The sequence below is a fragment of the Adelges cooleyi genome, unplaced genomic scaffold (assembly GCF_023614345.1).
Source record: "Adelges cooleyi isolate 19-005CV unplaced genomic scaffold, UGA_ACOO_1.1 ACOO_flye_CR_arks_rails_tigmint_CR_PRNA_376, whole genome shotgun sequence".
Taxonomy (NCBI): Eukaryota; Metazoa; Arthropoda; class Insecta; order Hemiptera; family Adelgidae; genus Adelges; species Adelges cooleyi.
The window spans coordinates 3,185,749-3,194,064 of NW_026096053.1; positions in this window are offsets into that span (position 1 = coordinate 3,185,749).

An 8,316-nucleotide genomic window follows, 5' to 3' on the forward strand; every position below is an offset into this window, starting at 1 on the left:
TCACTGTCACAACTGTACCTATTTTACTAAGTACTAACAAATGTGCAATATTTGTATTTAAATATATACCATATTTTTAAGTAAAATCTATTATAAGTATTTTTTTAAATTCATGCAACGATAATAAACAGAATAATTGTAAATGGGAAACAATATATTATGTAAGACATTAACAATTTGAGCAACTGGTATTGAGAGTTAATATTATCATAAATAACTCAGTAGAGTATATATTTAAACTTTAATATACTTACTGTAACTAAATATTAGTTAGAACGATTTAAACAGAATTAATTTATTTAATAATTGTAATTATTTGTCTATTTAAAACATAGTCATAATCTAAAATATGTTCTAACGAGTGAATTGTTTTCATTTATTCTATATATACATATATACTCTAATGCGAATAACAGTATTGTGGTTGGGTAAGATTTTAAGGAGAGTCGGAGGGGGAAAAAAAGAAAGAGGCCACGAGGGAGAATATTAGGTACTATTCAGGGGTTTTCGGGGGATACCTTCGGTTGGGGTGAAATATTTTGATTAATGATCAAACGTAGTCAAGGAACTGCCGCGTCTTAAGTCAGTCGACGGAGACAGCTAGTGCCAGGGACAGGGCACATAACGAATATCGAAAACCCCAGGAGGTCGGTTAATACCCTCTTTTTTCATTTTTCACTCTGGGTTTTTTTTTATATATATATTTTATAAATGTATATACACATAAAGTTAGGTTTTGTTTTGTTTAAAAAATAGATATTATTTAATAATATCAAATAAGTAATTACGAATGTACAATATAACATTAAATACCGCAAAAACGATTTGCTCATATTGGAAACATTAACACAATTGTTTAAGCTTGTTGCTTCCCTGTGTTAGGTTAGGACTTAGGTTGTAATGTTGTATAGGTTATTGCTATTATTTTGTACGGTGTACCTGCCCTACTAAATTTGTAAACTTAGCTGTTGCTTACTTGTGAAGTTCCTACTACGAGTCAACAGGTGAAGTTTGATTTATTCTCGGTTAAGGGAATTGTATGCGGGTGTGTTTTTAAGGAATTTCGTATAGGCAACATTTAAGAGAAAATATGTTTTAATAAATTTCGACCATGTCAACTAATTTACCGGTTAATTTATATAAGCTTCAAGGTATTATTTTTAATTTAAACATTTTTTTCTATGAGTAAATGCCATTTTGGTGTATTTTAGACGGAAAAGCCAGACAACATTTCGACTACTTAGGAAGATCCTATTTCAATTCTGTATTCTGTAGATTCAAGTTCTTTGGCTACTTTACTAGGTTACGTAAGAAGCCGATTTTCATTAAAAAATGTCAGCTTTTCAGTTTTTTTGTAATTTAATAAATGAATTTGAAATTTTTTCAATATTAAACCGCGATTTTTTTCACATAAAAAAAAACAAAAAATCTGTTTCCTACATAACCTAATAAAGTTGCCAAAGAACTCGTATGCCTTTATAGAATTAAAATCGGACCATCCTAAGTAGTCGACATTTTGTCTGGCTTTTTGGTCTCAAACGTCAAAAAAAACTGACCACCTTAGTTTAAACGGACTTATATTATATTATTGTTGTTATTTTTTATCCACTTAGATTACTGATGGTGCTTACTGCTGAACTAACTGGTTTTCGGGATATGTTGTGTTGTGACTATACACCGAGTTCGGAGTTAGTACTATAGCCAGGAAGCGACGTGGGACCCTGACAACCGTGTCCGAACAATTAATCTGACAAAGCGCATAAAGACGTTTAATACTGTCAAAGAGTCGTCGGTGGTGGTGCTGGTGTTCAGTCAATGGGAAAACGTTTTTGAAAAAATAAAATATATTACGTATTTATACTTATTTATTTTGATTAATGAGCGAAAACAGCTCTATAACGTTCATTAGATACCGAAACAGTAGCCGGTCAAGAAAACATGATACCGTGTGGGGTCGCCGCCGTATTATAATAGTTACACATAATAATAATAATATGGCACAGTGAAAAGAACAAACTGTCCGACCGGAATCGTTTTCATCGCACGAAAGCCATGTGTTTTATTATTACTATATCTTTTGGTCTTTTGATTTTACCGAACGCACTTTCCATTGTGTCGGGCGGTTAGGTATAAAGTAGAAAAAAAACCGCATTGGCTCCACTCTTAAATCTTACTGTACCCATGTGTGTGTGCATATAGGACAACCGCAGTCGACAACAAAAATGGAGGAGAGACTTGATTTATTTTTTGTTATGGTTTTATTTTTGTCAGACTTTCTTAAGCGTGTGTACGGTAAAAAGGTATAGGTAGGTGCGTTGTATGAGCGTTTTAAAAAAATTACTAGATCTAGTTGGATAAAGGACCGAAACAGATCAGCTAGTCCTGTTGGGAAAATAAACAATGGGATTATACTTCATTTATATTAATGTACACAGAACATAATATATCAGAGTAGTTTAGCGTTGTATGGTGTGTATGTAATATACCTACAGATAACCGCGGAATAGGAGACCGATGATATGGTAATGAGGGAACGGACAATAATGTAATAAATGATAATGGTAAACTAGTTTGACATATTCATATATTATATATATATATATATATTAGTATTGGTTTTGATGAATGAGACAAAACCCATAACCTATTTATATATTATATATATATATAACAGAAAGTATACGTCAATATTTTCTGAGATTTCTATATTTCAGAAATTCGAAGAAAATAGGAGACATGATCTGTTGGCTGATGGCCGCAGCCGATCTGGCGCGGAACGCCCAATATCCATAAGAAAACGTCTATACTTGATTGCTAATAATAGTAAATATTATATATTTTTTTAAACTTGGAATTTGTCAATTTTTTTTTTAGGTTAAGCCGTGTGTAAGCGTTCAGTACAGCGTTGAACGTTAGTTTGAGTGAACGCAAACGTTAAGAAAATACAATGTAGGTATATCGTACAATGCAAGTGGTTAGGAAAAAAATTCCAAGAATATGTGATAACGTAAGCAAAGAACGGGTTAAGGTTATATTATAATGTATTCTAATCAATTTGTGTAAAAGGAGCGGCGCTTGGCGTGTGCTATCATATTTTATAATATTATGATGTGATGTCTAATGAAAAATGCCGATACCTATAGGAATTCTCGGCCGAGAGCGAACGCGCCTAAAATAAACGAAGCTCCGCAGGCAGGTCGCTTGTCAGAAGTTTGACAACCGTCCGACGTACCCTTTTGCACCTCAGCCGGTTCACCCCCTAAGAATTTCCATGAAAAGCGTTTCTCTTCTTTGTAAGCACTGACATAATATTGTACGAGCCCGACTAATTCCAAGGGCGTATATATCGATCCGAATGCCAGCGAGCGAATTAAACGGCAGACCAACATAACATAACATAGTAATATTATGACTTTTGAATTTATGATTAGTAAATTCTGCTGTTTACTTAAACATGTGATATGCTCAATTAATAACGTACATCACGTTATATACTTATCAAGAGCACCATGTAGTTGGGAGTGTAGGGCGAAGATAAAGAAGAAGATACTTATCAAGAGAATGAACTGACTAGATTGTCGAGTAATTAAACTTAAATAGCGCGTAACCCATCTGTCTAACGTTTATTCGATAAAATTACCTACTTCTTACCGCAATTAAGTTTGAAAGAGTTGGGTTGTTCTGTATTGCCTGTTATTCTAAAAACGATTAACAAAATACTAACCCAATTAGGGAAAAACATGCTTCAAAAAGTAATATTAAAATGTTTTGAGCTGTAAATGTCCAAAACGATATTTTAAAAACATGTTCCCGACATTTTCATCTGTTAGTTTTATACTTATTGCTGTCTGCAAGTTTTAAAATGTACTTAATATTTACGTTTATCTCCATTTTCGTTTAAGACACTTTTTACCAGTTTTTATCACTTAAAATTGTTCTCCTGTTGTTTTTTTTTACATACTTACCTATACGTACATAATTTGTTAGTTTGTTCTGGTTTATACTTAGGGCTTATTATGTAAAAACATTTATTTTCTTACCGAATGGTAGCTTTGTGCGCCGTTTGTAGATTTCTCTCATTTGCTTCGCAAGGCTAATAATTTAGAAATAAAAGTATAATAAACAGAATTTTTTAAAAAGTTGTACTACTTAGATAGGTACATGGCTTTCCAGGTAATAAAACTGAAGAGTAAAACCCGCCTCGTGAAGAGGAAAACGGGATTTTATAACTCCAATTATTTGTAGTGATGCTAATAAACGATGCTATCTGGGAGGAGTAGTGTGTAAACAGTTCCCTTCCAGGTAAGCGAATTGTGTGGAATTGAAGTGTGTTGTTATGTGCAGTTTAGGCAATATTATATTGAAATGCAGTTACTGGTAGAAGGGAAGGAAGGGATCTTTATATGTCCTCTAAATGGTTAGGGCAATTGCCTTCTCCTATCCCTAAGCCACATAAGAATTAAAAAAAAACTCAAAGTCAATATAATTAAATATTTTAAGGTAGATTTTGGCAAATTATCTGGGTTGATTTTAAATCCGCCACTGACATTAATTAGTTATTCTAATAAAACAAAAATATTATAAGCATTTTGCTCTAGAAAGGGTTGACAACATTTTCGAACTTTAAGGCACATACAATATTCTAATTTGAGTTACCGAATCTATCTATTTACCTATTTTATAATTAATAATCTTTAGCTCTAGCCTCTATATGAATTGCATATAGAACCTATTACGACAGTTTTTCTTGTGTTACCTACCTATGCATAATAATAGCTGTTGATATAATATATTATAATAGGAAGGCATCCTCCTTTTCGTGAACGCTTGTGTCACAGCTATAACATGATAGTAATACTATATATAGTGCTCCGACTTAATAAATGTCTTGTTACCATTATGTTTTGACACTTTTTTTTCGACTACAAAAATATAAAAGGTTGGTCTAAAATGTTTAAAAAAAAATTCTCCTTCCCGTGGTGTTGATATATACGTGCGAATGTGTTATCACTCAAAAATTCACAATACCCTTAAGTCGACCTTGCATCAATCTTACGTTTTTTTGTTACAATTGTGGTAACCTCTTAGACAACATGTACAACAATTGCAATTGTCACGACCTGTGTCAATAATACACAAACGTAAAAAAAAATGGTCGTCAATAAACTGTGCGGTTTTTTTTTTAAGCAGTAAAAGAAGTTTTTGGTTTTTATTTATTACAATTGATTTATTATTTTTTTTATGAGCATCCATGCGCCAAAACGTCCGCAAAATACATATGTACATGTCTGTACGACGATCTGCGTTACATAGTAGGTATATTCGTAACAATAGGTACCTGTGAGCACATAAACAGGAAAATTCTGCCAAAAATTAAGCGCCTAAAATTGATGGATTGTTTTTAGAAAATAATAATAATTGCGAGGCGCGCACGTTAAAATGTTCAACACTCGAGTGCTTGACAATTAGTTATAGAATTTGTTGCCGTGAGGCCGGATAAGGGTTATAAATTATAATATGTTGTATTAACACCGCAAATACCTACCGATATATTATTTTAACCAAAATAAAAATGTCTTTTTAAAAACAAAAAATGTTTTTAATACAGGAATTATTTTTGCCGAGTAACAAGTTCGACTCTAAGTTAAGCGTAAGTTACTGAAATTTGTATGCTTAGCCGGTGATGTTCGCATATAGCCAGGGGCGGATACAAGGGGGGATATGGGGGCTGAAGTCCCTCCCTTATGTACTTAAATTGTATGCATTAAAAGTGCATTTTTTTAAATTTTAACATATTAGAATATTATGGAATGTTTTTAATATGTAAACGTTAACTCTATGACTATTACTTACATGTATTTAAATTGTTTTTTTTTCTAGCTCCTCAGTTTTGCCATTCCTAGATCCGCAATCGCGTAGAAATACCTGACATTGTCAGTCTGAAAACCGCAAGTTGTAATATTATTAAAAATTATTGTTTACCAGTTTTTCCGGTGCCAAACCGCTGTCGGTCATTTTCGTGCTGCTCATCAGCCAATGCGTTCGTATGTTATTACTGTGTACTATAAATAATTGCCGGCCTAGAGGTGTTGGACGCCAAACGCACATCAGCCATAGGATTCAAAATATTATATTATGTATTATAATTTATGATATGTGCATAATAACATTGTACATTAGTCATTATTATAAGTAGCCGCGGTATACTGTACTATAGGGTTGTACCGCATGAAACGTATATACAATTGTTAGGTCATCGTGATATCACCCTGTATATGCCTTATTGTATATATACTTTACACACAGTGCAGGAGCCATGTCAATCAGTAACAGCAGCAAAGAAATAATAATACAGCAATAATAATAATAATGATAATAATATATTATTAAAATAATATAAGAAATGCGCACGAGTCGTAACAGCTCTACACGCGACTGCAATATTAACTTCACACAATCGGCCAAGTCGATTTTATACTTACCTTTATATATTTAATATATTAGGTCGACTTGCGGGTATTTCATTTTTCGCCATAATTGCGACATTGCCGTCGCGTTGTTTATAAGTTATGTAAGACTTGCATATTTAAAATATCTAGTTGAGCCGCCGCCGCTGAGCGAGAAGACCTCGCGGGCTAATAGCCAGCTGCAGGTCATTGAATCTAAATAGTTTTTAAAAAGTGCTCAATTTTCTTTAACAACTATTAACGAATGTTTTTTTTTATGCGTATCAACCATTGGACGCGATTAAAAAATAAAAGCTGGCTAGGTACAATGAAATCCTTGAAAAATCAAACTATTTTTATTGTAACAAATTTAATAAAATACAAATTTACAATGACTGCAGTGGTTACTATCTAGCCAATAATTGGCATTCCGGAAATAAACAATTTTGAGAAACTCGGCACTTGCGGATTAAAAATAAAGTGTTTTCCATCAAATAATACTTGTCAACATATCTGTTATGCGGATTGCGGAAAAACATTCCTAATGACTCATTAGGAACCATTATAGTATTTAAGTATGAATATTAAGTGATAACCACGAATGGGATCCATTGGGAAAAGAGAAGAGGAGGGGGGTAAAAATAAATTATAATACTTTGTGGAACTACAAAATATGAGTTGGGGTTACATTGCCGTAACTCGTAACAATTTATTATGCTAATATTACAGATATAATTGAGTAGTCAATGATTGTAACAGTTATATTAATCTATAAATTTATTATTAGAACTCCAGTGAACCCGCGGTTGAGCTAGATTATTTTACCAGAAAGAGTCCAGTCAATATTTCAAACTTACTGAGAATTTTTTTTTTAATTATTCTTTTTAAAATATAATAGTTTGCTCAATTTCAATAGGTTTTTTTAAAAGTATAGCCTATAACCCTATTTCTTATGTGTTAAAGCCTTATGAACTTAAGTTTTTTTTATAGTATTTACTATAGCTCTATCAACTTTTGTAACTTAAATAGTAACGTACATATATAGCTATCTTTTTAAATTAAGAATAATTTATTAAAAATTAAATGGGGTGTTGTATTTACACTATTTACACAACTTCCGATAATTAACCAATCATCTGGTACATTTTACAAATACAATTAAAATTTAAAAACCTAAAAAAAAAAATCGAATAAATACTACACATTATTAATACAATATAAATTTGTGTATTTAAGTAAAATGTTTTTGATAAAACTTAAAAAAAAACCCTCAGTCTTGGATTTCAGATTTTAGAATTTCCATAAATCCGAAATCCAAATGCAGTTGTTCTAAACGGTTTTCGGTTAGTTTTTTATCAAAATCAATTTATTCGAAAATACATATATGTATATTGTGTTTTTAAACAATATATATGTATATATTATATAACATTTTTAAATGTTTTTTTTTGTGAAAATAGGATTTTTGAATTCCCATTACTATAACATATTACCTATATCACTGCGCTAGACAAATAAATATATAGGTCGGCGAGTCAACACGCACAAAGGGTAATAAAAGGATGTAATATTGTATAAGAACATGATTTGTCATTGTACTGGCCGTTGGTTCCTCCTCTAAAGGGCCTAGTACAAAATACAATATCGACCCGTTGAAAGTCGGCATGTCTTTCGATTATATTTATTATGTTTGCTGTGTATTATATAAGTATGCTGTATTTGGGTCGGTGTGCACGTCATCGACTCCGGAAGTATTCCCCAGGGTATACAACAGTGCGGCTCGCGTTTGATGTGCAAGAGGTTTTTACCATCAACCCGTGTCGGCCAATATAATATATTTATATATAATTGGTCACTCTTCAGCGCGCTG